The sequence below is a fragment of the Lolium rigidum genome, chromosome 3 (genome assembly GCF_022539505.1).
Source record: "Lolium rigidum isolate FL_2022 chromosome 3, APGP_CSIRO_Lrig_0.1, whole genome shotgun sequence".
Classification (NCBI taxonomy): Eukaryota; Viridiplantae; Streptophyta; class Magnoliopsida; order Poales; family Poaceae; genus Lolium; species Lolium rigidum.
The window spans coordinates 384,810,873-384,825,228 of NC_061510.1; positions in this window are offsets into that span (position 1 = coordinate 384,810,873).

A 14,356-nucleotide genomic window follows, 5' to 3' on the forward strand; every position below is an offset into this window, starting at 1 on the left:
GGGTGCTCATATACACCGTCTCTTATTTGTGATTGGAGCCGACGCCCACTAACAACTTAGCTCGTTTGTCACAATAACAACAAGAAGTTGTATAGGTTGTAACCTTCTATTAACTCACAAACTGGAAAATGAAAAAAATCTAGCTACGAGTTGTATTGTACTAATCCATCAAAAGGTTATGCTTGAGTATATATGATAGAGCTCATAATACAAACCTATGAAAAAAATACATGCCATAAATTTTGAAATAGCTTGAGACAAAATATAAACATTTTTGAAATAGCACATTTTGTTTCCAAAACATGAACATTATTCTCAAAGACATGAACATTTTTTTAAAATGTTTTTTTCGAAAACATGAACATATTTAGTATAATATAAAAAAGTAAAAAAATAGAAGAATGCAAAAGGAAACAACAAACTACGTACAACAATATTAGAAAAAATACGTGAACCAGGTCTTTCAAACCACGTAATTTTTTTCTAAAAACTACATTAACACTTATTTGATATAGGAGAACGATTTTACAATATTGTGAACATCTTTTTAAACAAGACCCCATGTGTTCGTGGAATGCGCTATATCCTATATATAAATAGGACCCCATGTGTTCGAATGACGAGTCCAAAGATATTGCCGATAGAGAACTCACAACTCTCGATCCTGGAGCTAAACTATGGCTAAACATAGCATGTGATCAGTCCAGAAGTCGCTGCCCGGTTCCATTTTGACTCCGACAATCAAACCCGTCCGATCTCTTGTTACTCTTCTGATATTACGCCATAGCCTGAAATCCCTATTTCTCCCACCGTATATCATCGGAACCATGTCTTCTGCCTTTCTCTATGCTCTGTGTTGGACACCTCTCGGTACGTTGAATACTCCAACGGTTGTGCTCCGATTGAGGTATGCTTGATCGCTGGGGGGCCTTCACAAAGCGCATGGATGGGTGAAACTAGTTAATATTTATCTAGCCATTCAATTTTTTTGAATTGACGCTTATAACATAGTACTTCATACATTTTTCCGTGGCAAAAAGAGTTTTTAGAAATCATTTGTGTCAATAACCAAACTCTTTCTAATCCATTTCTCAATACTTCTCACAATTGGAACTAGTTGTCCATGCCACATTATTTCCTATTATTTGATTATTTAATTTTTGTATTTACTGTAAATATAACGTATGCTCAAATTTATCCCTTCGCAGCTCCCGACATGTATGTAACCACACTATAAATATTTGATGCTACTCTATCTTATGTTCCAAAAGAGTATAAATGAGGCTCATTGTTTGCTTCATCTCTAGTACTAGTATCTAGTATTAGTGTTGAAGATCATATCGTATTTGCATTTATTTAATGTCCTTCTTAGTTGGTTCTTTAACTTTCTGTAAGAATACTTTTCTAAAATATTATTTCTCAACCACTAACCCCCACCAAACTTATGTTTAAATACTTAACGGGGACCCATCTAGTCACTCTTATCACAAAATGATATCTTTATATTTGTTTGTTTATTTTTTGTATTTCTGATCAATATCATATACCCTTAAATTTATTCCTTATCCATCTCTAACATTCATGTAATCCCACTCTCCGTATCCGATGAAATTCTATCAAATTTTCTAATTTTTAATGAAGCTCCTTATTTTTTCAATGCAATATTTATCTGGAAGATCATATTTATTAAAATTTATTAAATGCACCATATTGTTTGGTTTTTTAACTTTTGTATTGATGCAAAACATATATTTTTCTCAACCACCAAACTCCACCTACCAAATATATAAGTATTCCACACCATTTTATATCCTTGTTCACATCATAACATGGACCCTTAATATTTGTTTGCATGGTGGTTGTATTTATGGTAATATCACTTATGCTCTAATTTATTCTATCTGGACAACAAAGCCCCGCCCAACACCACTCTTAATACGATGAATTACATTTTATTGTATAAAGACTATAAATGCACCTCATTATTTATTTCAGCTGTAGTATTTATATATGTTGAGATCATAATTAATTCAACTGTAGTATTAGTACACCTCGTCATAAAGGTCCAACAGCCACCTAAGCGCCCTCGATACTTCACAGTATTTAAGCGAGACATTGCTAGGCATAATTTTTCAACTTCGGTCGCAAATAAGAAATGGGAAAACCATATCAACGTATTGGATTTTGTTATGTGCTTATTATTGCTAGTGCAACTATAGGAGGATGCTTTCCTTTCAACAAACAGGTAAATGTTGTCCTACCTAATGATATATATGGGATCCATTTCAATATATTTGGATAGTTGGGATTTTATTTTCCTAAGTAATGCTTATCGATCATTCCTTCCTCATATATTATATTATGATTAACGAATTGAAGGGACGAAACTGGACAATGCAATGGCCATTACAGATTGATCCAGCCAAAGGAGGACGAATCTCTGTTCATGATTCTACAGACTACTTACGTCATGTGAGTATTATGAATGTACCTAATGTAATTATGACCTTTTATTGCATTAGCTATGTCGTAATATGGAGATATCAACTGTGAGACTAAGCAAATAGTGTTTTTGCAGTTCGCAGTTCACTCATGGAATCCAAATCAAGAAGGCAAAAACTATTGGGGATTAGAAGCTACAATGGATGTATATGGATATAACTTAGAACCTCAACAACAAAGCATGTCATCAATTTGGATCTATATTATCGGAGGAGGAAAATCAAAGATCACTGGATTTTCGGTTGGATGGCATGTAAGTAACAAATTTTCAAAATATGTACTCCCTCTAGTTCAAAATAATTGTCTAAAAATGGATTTTATCTACACATGTTTTAATGTGTAGATACATCCATTTTTGGGCAATTATTTTGAACCGGGGGATTATAAGTATTGGGTCGTTATATGAACTAGGTTTATATTATTGTATTAACATACTTTTAGTTAAATGTATTATATATTCCATCATTTTCTATTATCTGCCATCAGTTCCTTCAAGGAAACCTTCCATGCTGGAAAATGACCACCGGTCGTAAAAGGTTTCAAATTTATTATGAATATAATTAGGGGTAAAATGGGAAAAAATTCTTAAAAGCTGAAGGAGAAGTACTAATAGACCACACGAGCACTTGAAATACTGTAGACATATCCCAAAAATCGATCGTTATTTTGTTTGACTCTTTTTGGGTACATGTATAGATGTTAGTGTAATCTTTCGTCTATATTTTGAGTTGAGGAAATACAAATTAATATGATGAATAAGGCTATTTTGTCGGTTATCCTTCTTAATCGGGGGTACATTTCCTAACAGAAAATGATAAAATCTTGGATGTGGTACTTACTATCAATTGTATGTATCATACGAGTATTAATACCTAACATTGTTGTGATTTCAATATAGGTTTATCCAGAACTCTACAATGATTCAAGAACACATTTTTTCACAACATGGGCAGTAAGTTTACTCTTGATCACCATATGTTGATTCAATAGTAAAAGTTCCGATAAAAACAATTTCGATGTATACTTTATATCACTAGTTTTATGTCATAACAAAAAATGATACCTTACATATTATGAAATTATTGTGATTACCGGATTATTTTTCATTTAAATATGACTAACTAAATGTATTTAGTATAAGATCCTAGAAACATCAGCGTAAACATCAATAGAGAAAATAAACATGAGAATGCATAAACGTAATGGTCTTATAACTAATTATTATGTATGACCATGTATGATGGTTAGCTAAAATATCTTGCACTAGACATGATCAAAATTTTCACAACCTAAAGAGAGAGTTCACCCTTACTCATTGATTTCTATTGTGATGGTTTGTCAGGCTTATGAATCACCTCCCGGTGGTTGCTACAACTTTCAGTGTCCTGGTTACATAAGGATGAATTCTAGTATATCTCCTGGAGATGTGATCACTCCAGTATCTAGCTTCAAGGGTAAAAAACAATACATAACAATACGGGCAGTCAAAGTAAGCACACTCTACAGTACTATTGAAACTCTTCTAGAATAAAATAATTGATGACTTCACTTGCACTCATCTTCTACTACAAACAAAATTGGAAGTTTCTTATCATTCTTTATATCTCAAGGTATTAGTTTATAATAAAACAAATTTCAAAATTCCGTACATGCCGTATGTACAAATTTCAATTGCATGTATACCATTGATAACATGATTTAGTTCTTTACTCGTAGAGACAAAAGTACATTTCCGACATATGACATCACTTTTTTTGCGCACATAAATAGAAAGTTTTACCCCTAATACTTATTTTATTTCTTAATATATAATTTTTCTGACAAGTAACTATTTTCCCAACAATTTTATTATTCTTAAAAATGGCATCCAACAATGCCAAAATACCTGGTGTATTGATATAGATGGAATACAATATTATAATGTTGCATAGATAATTAAACATGAGCAAGTTAGCGAGATTAGACACTTCATAGACCTTATGTTATATAGTGTTAACAAAAAAATTGTATAAAAGTGAATCAACTTATTAGTTCAAACAGAGAATACAAATTTACTATTGGTATATATGAAATGAGTTTCAAAGTGACATGTATGAGTTTGTCTCGATAAAAATAATAAGGTATTATCTTGTATTGTATTCCATATAAAACTATTAGCATGTGAAGCTCATTATATATGTATATTAGAAAATTATAATATCAATAACATTTGAACAGTTAATGACTAAAATCATCTACCTAAGCCCAACTGAAACTACACAAAATTTGAAAATAATTTGAAAATAAGAGACATTCGAAAGGGTTCATATTGGACTAGATATATTTCTCTAGAGATCTACAATAATAAGTTGTAGCTTATTATCCATGAGGAAAACATAGTGGATAAATTTATTAATTTGGTTGTTGGAGTTATAAATTTCAAATTATGTCCACATATTATCTAAAATGATTCAGTCCTATATCTACAACACTTCGTATGAAAAAAGATATAATCTATTATAATCTTCCAAAATGAGGGAAATAGACAAAAATAAACATCAGCCGCTCTATGAATAAATATATAGGTTCAAATTAATATATGTTCCTACATATTTACATGACATACCTTCTCACCACTACGTGACACAATGTAAAAAACAACCAATTAAAATATTTTTTTTTGAAAGGAATACGGTAGGGGAAGCCCCTACAGTGATTTTGTTTTTTTATATAATAAGAACCCAAATTCACGTCAATATTTGCTAACCTACTATCATTATGATGTCTTTAAGACAAAACACTGGCTTCCCATAATCTATTGTCAAGATATGGATCAACGAATATTTTTCTTGGCAAAAATTTATTTATGGCGCTATGCTAGTGTATGGTAGGCATATACGGTAATTTACTTGTATATTTTTTTGAAAGGAAAGTTACTTGTATATTTAATATATAGCAAAGGAGTAATTATATTTCTGCCAAATATAGGTAGGTATGCGTGGAAAATTACATTTTTGAATACAAAATATACCATCCTCATAGTGAGTATTGGTTCAATACTCTTAGATGTCTCGAAATATTTGAGCATGTGTTACAAATTTTGCATGCTCTTAAATTAGCGCAAAATATTATAGAAAATATTTTTCAATTAATGCATTCCTTATTTTCCTCATAGGATAAACAATCTGGTGATTGGCAAGTCCACTACGGATTCAATGGTCCTACGCAATTAATTGGTTACTTTCCAAAATCTTTATTTCGTGATATGGAAAAGAAACATTTGATAATTCAATTTGGGGGTTTCGCTAGTCACCCAACCACCCAACCAAGTCCTCCAATGGGAAGTGGGTTCTTTCCTGGGAGAAATGCCGCATCCTTCAAAAATTTAAAATTTGTTGATGCAGAAGGCTCTGCCCATGATATCAATAAAGATATTCCAGTTTATCAGTCTTCTCCTAGTTGTTATCGTATTTCTACTATCGCATCGGGTGTGTTCTTCTATGGGGGACATGGTTATTGTGATATTTGAAATACATATGAAACCCAAGGTTTCTATATTGTATTATCTATTAATAATGAATAAAGGCACCCCTGAAAATAATTAAGAAATAAGTTTTATTTCTAATTTTTTCTAACATGGTTATCTATTGCTCATGTTCATTTCTATCTCTATGGTGTAGTTTACTCCCTCTGTATTTTTCGACACCTATACATGCAGAGAGTTAAGTTTGAAAAATAGATATACTGATAAAAAAATTCATGTGTCATATGAATTTATTCATATTCAAATGTACCCCCACTACTCATATATGATATACTAATAGCATCTATATATTATATTATCTATCTAATATCTGATCTTTACTTATTAATAAAGGAAGTAGGGTTTCTCCCTTTTTTCGACCAACTTAAAATTATCCTTATGTTTGTCTCGAAATTGTAGACACTGCCACCACTTAAGTCAATAAAATGGTTAGTTTCTGTTTGTTTCGTCCCTCCGTTCGTTGATTTCCTACCTAAAGAAAATACCGACCAAAGTTGTCAAACAAATACCGATCAGAGCCAACTCAAAATGAAAAGCACCGATAGGAGCCATTACCCCAAAAAAGGATTTGATTAGAGCCTTCATAAGTCCTGTCCTAGCTCTTTACGTCACGATCAGAACAGAGATCCGAAAGTAATCGTGAGCATAAAAGGACATCTTACCGAGCATTTTCGAGACACCAGAACATGATCGAGTTTGTGAATGTTAGATGTATATATTTATTATTGTAGTTTTCCCATATGTTAGGGGCTTCCTGCATATTTGCACCTGTACCTGTACTATATATTGTGCCCTTTGGCTCCCTGGTAATACAAGTTGTCTATTACCCTAACATGGTATCAGAGCAAAATTCGATCCGTCCGTAACAACCTCTTCTTCGGCCGCCGCCCGCCGCCGCTCCCTCTCCCTCCCCGGGCCGCCGCCGCCCATCCGGCTGCCACCGCACGCCCGGCCGCCGCCCGCCTGTCTCCGCGCGCGCGCCGCCGCCTCCCGGCCGCTGCCCCGTCCCGGCTGCCGCCTCCTGGCCGCCGCCCGCCCGACCTCCCCGGTTGCCGCCTCCCAGCCGCCGCTCGCCTGGCCGCCGCTCGCCCGGCCGCCTCCATCCACCTCCGCACGCGCTCGCCCATCTCCGCGCTCGCGTGATCTAATTCCGTTCTCAGTTTCGTCCCGTCCAGAAAAAAAAAAGAGCTATGCCTTCCTCGTCGGGCTATCTTGCGATTCCTTGCTGCCCGGTGATTTTTGATGGCGCGAATTACCTTGATTTCGCTGCCTTTATGCGCGTCCACATGCGCGGTCTTCGTCTTTCGGGTGTGTTTTCTGGCAAGGTCCCCTATCTGCCGCGCCCCACTGCTCCTACGGTGCCTATTCCACCGACGTCCGTTGCCCTTGCCCCCGATGCTACTCAGGAGGTCAAGGATGCAGCCAAGAGTGCTGATGATACTGCTCTGGCTGAGTATGACCGGAAGGTCCAGGAGTATTCTACCGTTGTTGCGACATACCGGCTAGATCTGACTGACTATACTCAGTGGATAGATGAGGATGCTCGTGCTGCTGCTGTTCTCACTTCCAGTGTTCTGCCTCAGTATGTTGCTGAGTTCATGGGTCTTTCCACTGTTGCTGCTCAATGGGCTTTTTTTCGTCAGCGCTATCAGCCGTCTGGGGATGATCTTTACCTGTCTGTGGTTTGCCAGGAGCATGCTCTTCAGTAGGGTGATTCCACTATTGATGAGTTCTATACTCAGAGTGCTGCTATCTGGCGTCAGTTTGATTATCTTCGTACAGCTGTGTGTGCCACTTGTCCATGTTGTCTGATTGTGCGCGCGGATCTGGAGTTTCAGCGCGTATTTGAGTTCTTGTCATGGCTCCGCAAGGAGTTTGAGCCTCGTCGTGCCCAGCTGCTTGGTCGTGGTCGTGTTCCGCTCTCTAAGGTACTGTCTGAGCTTCGTGCTGAGGAGACTCGTCTTCGTGGTGCTGGTCTTCTTGAGGTTCCCTCTGTACTTGCTGCTCGTGGTCCTCTTGTGTCGTCTGCTCGTGGTCCTCCTGTGACATCGACTTTGTTGCGGTCTTCAATTCCGCTGATACTCTCTACTCCTCCGGTCCAGGGCCAGAGTCCGCCTCAGCAGCCTCGTGGTATGACAGCACCTCCTTGTACTCCCTACTCCTATTGTGGCAAGCCTAGCCACGATGTCTCTAACTGCTGAAGGAGGGATCCCAGTTTACGTCAGCAGTACCATGCTCGTAAGCAGGCTGTTTCTTCAGGATCTTCTGCAGTTGCACTCTCTGACCAGGACATTATCTGTGGTCCTCGTGGTGTGCTCGCTGCTACAGGCTCTTCCTCGCCGGGTACTGCTGGTTCTGTGCCTAGCTCTTCTGGCACCGCGAGACCACCATCTTCTACACATTCAGGTACGTCATCCCCGTGGTATCTGGATTTTGGAGCTTCTTTTCATATGACTTCTGCGTCTTCTATTCTTTCTGCTCTTCGCTCTCTTATTTCTCCTGTCCGTGTTACCACGGCTGATGGTACCTCTCTTCCTGTTTCCAGTCGAGGCACCCTCTCTACTCCCTCTTTCTCTGTTCCTGACGTTTCTCATGTTCCTAGTCTTAAGATGAATCTTTTTTCTGCTAGTCAGCTTACTGATTCTGGTTGTCGCGTCATTCTTGACGCTGATTCTTGTGCTGTTCAGGACCGCCGTACACAGGCTCTGGTTGGAGTTGGCCCTCGCAGCCTTAAGTCTCCGGGGCTATGGGAGTTAGACTGGCTTCGCGTTCCATCCGCTGACACTTCATCTGCCAGTTCTCCTGCGGTTGTTGCTTCCGTCACTAGCTCTTTTCAGCAATGGCATCATCGTCTGGGTCACCTTTGTGGCTCCCGTTTATCGTCATTAGTACGTCGTGGTCTTCTGGGGTCTGTCTCAGGAGATGTGTCGTTGAACTGTCAGGGTTGTAGGTTAGGCAAACAGATTCAGCTTCCCTATCACACTAGTGTGTCTGTATCTCAGCGACCTTTTGATTTAGTTCATTCAGATGTTTGGGGTCCGGCTCCCTTTGCTTCAAAAGGGGGCCATCTATACTATATTTTATTCATTGATGATTTTTCACGATACACCTGGTTGTTTTTTATGCGCTCTCGCAGTGAGGTGCTCTCTATTTATCAGCGCTTTGCGTCCATGGTTCGTACTCAGTATTCCACGCACATTCGTGTGTTTCGTGTTGATTCTGCAGGTGAGTATATCTCCCAGCACCTGCGTGGTGTCCTTGCTGAGCAGGGCACCCTCGCTCCGTTCTTGTGTCCCGGCGCGCATGCTCAAAATGGTGTCGCCGAGCGTAAGCATCGTCATATTCTTGAGACTATCCGTGCTATGATGATTGCTTCCTCTCTTCCGCCGCATTTCTGGGCTGAGGCTGTCGCTACGTCGACTTGCGACATTAACATTCAGCCTTCTGTTGCCCTTCAAGGTGGCATTCCTCTCGAGTGTCTCTCTGGTAGTTCTCCAGACTACTGAACTATTCGTTTATTTGGTTGCGTTTGCTAAGTCCTCCTACCTCCTCGCGAATGCACCAAACAGACCGCTCAGTCTATTGAGTGTGTTTTTCTCGGATACAGTGATGAGCATAAGGGCTATCACTGTTGCGACCCCGTTGGTCGTCGGATGCGCATCTCTCGTGATCTCACGTTTGATGAGACGCGTCCCTTCTATCCTCGTCCGACCTCTGGTACTTACCCGGTGGATGATATATCTTTTCTTCTATTTCCTGATGCACCTCCCGCTGTCCCTTCTCCTCGACCTCTTAATTCTGATGCGCCCCCTTCGATCTCGGTGCCATCCTCTCCTCCGTCTAGTTCCCCTAGTTCTCCTCGTTCTCCGGCTTCGGACCCTTCCTCTACTGTTCCTTCTTCCTCTTCTTTTGCTGAGTCGTCTTCCGCCGATGAGCTTCCCTCTTCACGGCCTGTTCGTCAGCGTCGTGCTCCAGACCGTTACTCTCCTAGTCAGTATGGTCTCTCTGTTGCCTCCGAGCCGACTTCTTATCGGGATGCCGAGCGTCATCCTAAATGGCAGCTTGCCATGGCTGAGGAGATTGCTGCACTTGAGCGCACTGGCACCTGGGATCTTGTTTCTCCCCCTCCTGGTGTCCGTCCTATCACGTGTAAGTGGGTCTATAAAATTAAGACCCGCTCTGATGGATCTCTTTAGCGCTATAAAGCGCGTCTTGTGGCTCATGGCTTTCAACAGGAGCATGGCCGTGACTATGATGAGACTTTTGCCCATGTGGCTCATATGACCACTGTGCGTACTCTTCTTGCTGTCGCTTCTGTTCGACGCTGGTATGTGTCCCAGCTTGATGTTCAGAACGCTTTTCTTAATGGTGAGTTGAGTGAGGAGGTTTACATGCAGCCTCCTCCTGGGTATTCTGTTCCCGATGGGATGGTTTGTCGTCTTCGGTGTTCTCTTTATGGTCTGAAACAGGCCCCTCGTGCATGGTTTGAGCGCTTTGCCTCTGTGGTGACTGCTGCTGGTTTCTCTCCTACCTTTCATGATCCAGCGCTATTTGTTCACACTTCTCCTCATGGACGCACTATTCTCCTTCTCTATGTTGATGATATGATCATTACTGGTGATGATCCTAAGTATATTACCTTTGTCAAGGCTCGTCTTCGTGATCAGTTTCTTATGACTGATCTTGATCCTCTTCGCTACTTTCTTGGGATTGAGGTCTCCTCCACTTCTGATGGCTTTTATATCTCTCAGGAAAAGTATATTCAGGATCTTCTTGCTCGTGCTGCTCTTGGGGATGAGCGCACTGTTGAGACTCCTATGGAGCTTAATGTTAAGCTGCGTCCTACTGATGGTGATCCTCTTCCTGATCCGACACGTTATCGCCATCTTGTTGGGAGTCTTATTTATCTTGCTGTCACTTGTCCTGATATCTCTTATCCAGTTATATTCTGAGTCAGTTTGTCTCAGACCCTACCACCGTTCACTACAGTCATCTCCTCCGTGTTCTTCGTTATCTTCGTGGCACGATCATTCGTCGCCTTTTCTTTCCTCGTTCCAGCTCTCTCCAACTCCAGTGCTACTCGAATGCTACGTGGGCAAGTGATCCTACGTATCGTCGTTCACTTTCTGCTTACTGTGTGTTTCTTGGTGGTTCGCTTGTTGCTTGGAAGACGAAGAAACATGTAGCGGTTTCCCGTTCGAGTGTTGAGGCTGAGCTGCACACTAGTGGAAAACGGGGCAATAGGCCCGGTCCATTTGGGCCTTTAGACCCGGTTCCCGAACCGGGACCAACTAAACGGGACTAAAGGGGGTACCCTTTAGTCCCGGTTCAAAGATAAACCGGGCCTAAAGGCCTCGACACGTGGTGCGGCCAGGGAGCTCGCGGTGGAAGGCCTTTGGTCCCGGTTCGTGGTACGAACCGGGCCTAGGTTCCTCTGCCACGGCAGAGAATTGCTATTTCTCCGCCGCGGCACGGGTTTAGGCTGTACCAGCGTTTCTCGCCGCGGCAGAGAACAGGCGTTTCTCTGCCACGGCAGAGTTTCAGCAATGCATATATATCATTCAAGAAACCACAAAAAATCGTCATGAATATATATAGACATCGTCAACAGTACACGACATCGTCAACAGTACACGTAATGCATGCATATTTACAATACAACATGTCCTCGACGGATTTCGTCCCCCGTCACGATCCGCCGATAGTGCTCTCCACTCGGGGTAAGGACCTCGGTAATAAAGAATCCCGCGATTTCCTCTTGAATTGCTTTTATTTGATTCGCTGTTATGAGAGTGTCCCGCGGGCGTGTCATCTATATTTAAAAAGGAGATCAATATATGAATGGAACTCAATACAATAGATGGTACTAATTAAGATTAATTGTGAAAATTTGTTATCGTACACGAGTGTGGTGTATTTGGGCATCCCCACCCTTGGGACAGGACATGTCACGCATGAAGGTGCGGACGTAGTATCCACATAAGTTATTCCCTTGTTCCTGCCTCATACACTTTACGAAAAAATAGTTCGATCAAACTAATAATCAAGCATCGTATTGAAAGTAAATATCATATATAAAGTTTCACGGACATAGCTATATATATAGTACTACTTACAGGGTAATCTCTAAATGTAAGCTCCGGTTTCCATTCACCCGGAACAGTATTGATGAACCGTTTCCAAGCCCTGCCCGGCAAAAAATAATGAGTAAATGAGTAATTGATTAGTTGATGATATCTTCGAATTAGAGCAGATGAAGATGCCAATACGAAATTGATTGAAACTACCTCTGGAGGATGGCAGCCATGTCCGCCCATTCCGCATATTCTTTACGTTTCGAGTCCATGAGGTTTACGACTCCAAGGTGAAGATCAATGATTAGGAGAATAAAGTGGAAACTGCACAAGCATAGCTCAATGATTACGAGAATAAAGTGGAAGGTGCACAAGCATAATGTATGTTATATATAACACTCACTTGAAGTTGTAGGGAAAGAATATATCCTCTTTGTCTCGCTTGCTTCTCTAAAAACATTACGATGTTGTCCTCTCGTGTCCTTGGGGTACTCGTCGAACCGTAACTTCATGAACTGTGTTTGGGTCTATGAACCCCAGCGGTAGGAGCTTGCCTCTTTTGTATTCCAGCTTCTTCATTCCGCATAATTAAATGTATAGCGTACACAAAGAATATAATAAGGATAATTGTTAGTGCAAATGAATGAGCTACAAACTTAATTACACAAATAAATCACTTACGAGCGTAGCAACTGATAACAGCTTTGTCGAGGGCGTCTTGATTGAATAACTGAAACAGCTTCTTCTAACTCAAGGTTTATCTCGTCTTCCCCCGGAAGTAATGCTCATCTCTAAGATACACTCGTGAGGTAGCTTTCACTTCTTCGACAGGCTTTCAGGTACCATTCATGCAACCTTCGCATCCGAGTCCCTAGACGCGCGAGCTCGCCGGGTTTGACGAGATCTTTTCCGTATCTATACGTGTTTACCACTTGAGCCGTTGGATAGTAATCTTCGTACTCAACCGATGCTCCCCGAGCTCTAGCCGCCCGTTCGATCATCGATGCCGTCTCCGGATCATGATATGGCTCCACGATGAAGTGGGGTGCGGCCCGAATGTCCTGCTTGTCCAAGCTGGGCGACTTTTTTGCTTCTTTGCTCGCTCTAGAGGACTCGTCCAAGAGAGCGGTCATAATCAGCTCTCGGCTCAGGTCTCTTCATTCTCGTCTCGGTAAAGTGCTTCACCTGTCATGCGGTGGAATAAACATCTTCTTCGGCGCAAGAAACGCCTTTTGCTCTTCGGTCCGCTCATGTGGTAACAACTGCGGAGTCTGTGCCCTCATTGGAGTTGATGATCTCTTCGGAGCTGTAGGAGGTGCCGCGGACCGCTTCCTCTTTGCTTAAGTGGAGGCGGCGGAGTCTCCTAACGAGGAGGAGGAGGAGGCGGCGGAGTATTTTCACGCGGAGCAGACTGGTCATGGATAGGGGAATCATCATCGCGCACAGGAGAATCATCACGCGGAGGAGACTCAGGTGGCGGAGGAGGCGGAGGAGGCGGAGGTGGCATGCTTGTTGGCTTCTCACCTGGAAACACAATGTTCTCCTTCCGCCATTGCACGGTGGTTCTACGGGCTTCTCCCAGTTCTTTGATTTCCCCATCTTCACCTGCAGGGTGCTCAAGCACCAACCCCTCATAATCTCTCATCACTTCATCCACCATCACAACAGCAAAGTCGTCTTGGACCGAACGGCAATGGTAAGACCTTGTAGGTAAGAGGATGCCGACCGCCGCCTTGAAGGATAGGTTGAAAACTTTAACATGCAACTCACAAGGACGGCTCTCAGTGAGATCATGCACGGGGGGGTAGCGAGGAGGCTCGACCACCTGGTCATCATCATCATCATCATCCACCTGCTGAGAGGAAGCCACGCTGCTTTTCCGGTGTGGTTGAGATTGCAGCGGGGCGATGGCATTGAGCAATGCAGGATCTACAGCTCTGCCCCCGAGCCATCTCGAGATGTAAGTACTTGGGTTACCATGGTTAATTGGGCTTTCATGGTGCTCATACCCTCCTCTAAGTTAGCCAGGCGGTCTGTTTCCCTTGCCTTCCTCCTCTCATGGCTTTTATCGAGAAATCTCTTCCTTTCCGCAGGAAAGCCATACTTCCACGGAACGGAGCCTCGCGTGCCTCGTGTTCGTCCGCCGTGTTCTTTGTTCCCAAGGGCGCGTGTCAGCTCATCGTTCTCTCTTTCGGGCTGGAACAACCCCGCCTCCACGTCCCTATGTGCTCTTTCCAGGGCATCAATGGGAACCTTC